The sequence below is a fragment of the Solanum pennellii genome, chromosome 4 (assembly GCF_001406875.1).
Source record: "Solanum pennellii chromosome 4, SPENNV200".
NCBI classification, from domain to species: domain Eukaryota; kingdom Viridiplantae; phylum Streptophyta; class Magnoliopsida; order Solanales; family Solanaceae; genus Solanum; species Solanum pennellii.
This window is the reverse complement of record NC_028640.1, coordinates 63,351,237-63,355,344: the sequence shown is the minus strand read 5'-3', so window position 1 is coordinate 63,355,344 and position 4,108 is coordinate 63,351,237. Positions and strand designations below refer to the sequence as shown.

Sequence of the window (4,108 nt, the reverse complement as noted above, 5' to 3'; positions counted from 1 at the left end):
ATAACGAGTAATATAAAGTTAACAGTTAAGATAGTTGCAAGGTAATTGATTTTGTTAGCTGATATAGACATGAAATTTAGGTAAGAAATTGATATATTGGTATTTGGGGATGTGAGGGGGATGGGGGAGATAGTAAGTTATTGGCCAGGGGGAATGATTAAAATTCATTATGCATTCTCTTGCCTGTCTATCTAATTTTGTATATTGTCCAATTAAAATGGAACCTAGCGTGAAGATCAAGGATAGAAACTAGGTAACTTTCTACTTATAGACATCTAGGAACCTCTTGACATTTCTTAAGGGTCCCTCTGTGTGCTCTTCATTGATCCAAATATTTGTAATCATGCTAATGAAATTGGGGAAAGGAAAAGAGATGTGAAGTAAGAAGTGAAAATGAATGAGTTTTTCAAATTTACACTATCGATTTGTTATGTTCCTCATATTCTGCAAAAGCGATGACACACTCATGTCGGATCCTTAAAAAATTCACTACTTTTATATATTGAGAAGTAGGAGATCAACATCTCTCATCAGTGCACGAATATCTTTTGGTGTTCGGATGTAAATTAATCTGGCTTTTAACTTTGTTTTTTCTGTTCTTTTGCAGGATCCGTTTTGATAGTTATCAATCTCACCTGCTGCTGATGGAATTTCACATGTCTTGCAAAATAAGAAAAGGTATTGACTAGAGCAAACATTGATTTTTTAACACATACACCCCATCCGAGGATTTTCATGTTTAATTTGCATAGTTGTATTCATGATTTAGAGTGGAGAGGATGATGTAGTATTTGTATTGTTTCAGTCATAATTACAGATGATAAGGTATCTTCATTTTCATTCGCAATGTTGTCTGGATTAACTTGCATATCGTTCCGCCAATAGCTACGTATGATCGCTTTGTGTTACATTTAAGAGATGCCAAATATTTGAGATGATGTAAACAGAGTGAACTAAGGGTCTTTTGGAGACAACTTCTTTAGCTCCAAATCATGCATCCCAATCTTGTCTTATATTCAAGTATGTAGTTTTAGCTCATACCGCCGTGAAAGGTGACAAATATATCATGTCTAATGAATGATATTGTCATTTATAACTTGTAGGATGCTCTTCCTCAAGACATTGTTCTCTTTGTGTTTGCAAAAGAATACAACGTCCATCCTGATATCCTTAGCACCTCGTAAGTTTTTGCTGCTAGTTTGAACTAGACAGCTTAAATTCTGGTACAAGCTATAAATTAGTGAAAAAATTGCAGTGAAGAAGCATTCCACATCAACTTGTTGATGCCCCTGAAGGCTTGCTGCATGAAATTCACTGTATAATGCTTGTGCTCTCGAGCTTATGCTACACCCTTCTTTCTTTATTGTGGATCATGTTGTAGCTAGAGTTCCTTCTTCAATCAACCGTGTTAATTTGACTTGGAAACGTTGTAGCTTGGTTCTTGTCCAGCGATGCACCTTTTAACTACAAATGATTAAACTTGATTTGTGCAGTTTTTGTTTTGGTAAGCTCTTTAGACGCATTTTATATGTGATATTTTTGAAGTCTCTATGAACTCTTTATGACACTGAAGAGATGGTTGATTGGCAATATATATATGGACATTGATATTTCTAGTCTTCCAGTAATGTACACGTCCGCAATCACTGCCTCTATGACATTTTTTTGGTTCTGTCAGCTATCTATTTCCTCCAATGAACTTATTAAAAGTTTAACATTTTTTTAGGCTGTCATTTTATATGAAATACCAATATCTTAAATTTTATAGCTTTTCAGGTTTGATCAAGTGTTTGTTCTTGATATTTGTTGGCAGGAAAAGGATGTTGTGAAATGGGATGAGCACAAAACTTGTTCTGAATTTCAAGAATAGGCTCAACCAACATAGTGCTACAGCTTCAAAGAATGCTTCAAATTTGTCTGGAACATGCTACATCACACCCCAAACTGGGGCATTTCTTGCCGAAGCCTATCTAGACAACAACTTGTTTCTCAATCATCTTGTTACACTCAAAATCAGATTAGCTTTTGAAATTAAATGGTGTAATTTTTTTGTTTTATGTTGACATTAAGATAATGAATTACTAGTTTTTTTTTTGTTTATTGTGATTTAATGAAGTACGATATTTCTTACTATTAATATTTGTCAATTTGTGGATAATTTTATTGCTAATAAGGTGTATTATTATTGACAATGTAAGATGTAAATTTTAGTGGCAATTGTTAATGCAGTCAAATAAATGCCACTAAAGGTGAAACCTTTTAGCGGCAATAATTTGTATCTTTACCGGTACTCTTTGTAATTGTCGTTAAAGTTTTTGGTGACATTGAATTCAATGACAATTAATTAAATGTCAATAAAAATTTTAGTGACAATTTATATTGCCGCTAGAATGTATATTAATTGCCGCTAAAAGTCTTTATTGTTGTAGTGTCCATGGGTGAAAATTGAGCATCTTAAATCAAAGGGGGAAAAGTTGGTAAACCCAGGATTTTTTACTTAATTTGCATGGAATGTGCCATCAAACATGCTTCACGTAATTAAAAAAATTATGAGATATTTAAAGCTTTAATTCTAGAAATACCAAATGTACTTCAGTGTTTTAAGAGCTTTAAAAAGTCGGTGATTATCATCATACTTTAAATAAAGAAGGAAAAACTAATTAACTAATTAATGCATACTCGTGGTTACAGCAAAAGTGTAATGTTCAACTCATTATTAGTGGTATACCATATTTTAATAATTCTAAATGTGTCTAAGTAATGCACCAGCCAATCTTACGTTTTATAACGTCGGATTTAATTTTGAGAATATCTTTATTGCCTTTGAAAAGCTTTAAAATTTTTATTTTTTCCTTTTATGAAAAAAAAAACACAAAAGAAAATTTTTTGAACTTTGCACAACAAAATAGAGATAATTATTTTGATATGGTATCATGAAATGAAATTAAAGTTTTGTTTGAACATGAGATATGAAATTCTGATATTGTATATTTTCTCATAAACATAAAAATTTCAAAAGTTTCAAAACTACTAAAATAGTCTCAATTGTTTATTCAATCTTATCAAATAAACAAAAAATTATAAAATCGCATAATAAATTATTACAGAACTATTTGTTCTCCACTTGAGTGATTGTTTCATCAATATATTTGAGTAAAAATGAAACAGCTTTCACGGGCTATTCAAGATTTTTTACTCAACAATCGTGAAGTGTAAGTTAAAGTGACTACATGTCGATGAGAATGATAAATGTTATGCGGTTGAATATTGAATTTTAAAAAGTAATGATGTGATTATAAATATTATTTACATGTGAAATAAATGATTTGTAGATATAAATGTGGAGTTGTTTTAACAAAATATAAACTTATGGATCAATTTTTGTATTAAAATATCTCAAATCATGATATGATATTCCCATATGATTCGATATCACGATGTTTGGAGAATATGAAATCAAATCTCATTAATTCCCAAATAATATTTGGGAAAAATTTTGGCAAATAATATTTGTCCATACAATTTGCCATTATTTGGCAAATATTTTTGGCAAATATCCCAAATTCTCTAGTTTTTTCTAGTACTTGGGCTAAATCTCATTATTTGAGATTTTTTGAAAATTAAAATTTTACCCTAAACTTTTATCTTTTACAAAAACACTCTGTATAGTAGTTATTTGCGTTATATTATATAATTATTTATGTGAACACCAAAATAATCATGATATATTTAGTGAATATTAAATAATGATATGATTGTTGATGATGAAAAATTAGCTAAAGATAACAAAGTCGTGTGCTTCATCTACTTCACGATGTATGAATGATGTTTGTAACAGTCACTCCAAACTACCTCATTGCTCTAGTGTCATGGACACTATTTGTTATTGTTATAAAGAACATCCAATTGACTTGTAATACAAATTTATAGTTAGTTTTGATAGTTTTCAAAATTTATGGGTATGAATCATATTTTTCTGAAAAGGTGAAATATATTTCTCATATTCTATTGCCAAACACATGGTGAAACTTCGAGTCCGAAACTCAAAGGATAAAAAATATTAACAAAAATTTCAAAACGGTATATAAAATTTTATATTAACCAAAAC

General features: G+C 30.3%; 1 long non-coding RNA gene across 1 annotated transcript; it reads left to right on the top strand.

Annotated features, from left to right (window-relative positions):
* The first annotated feature begins 306 nt into the window (after positions 1–306).
* Positions 307–2,094, top strand: LOC114076754. Its single transcript, XR_003577750.1, has 3 exons — positions 307–380; positions 608–678; positions 1,814–2,094. It is a non-coding gene; the product is annotated as an uncharacterized LOC114076754 (long non-coding RNA).
* The last annotated feature ends 2,014 nt before the right edge of the window (positions 2,095–4,108 follow it).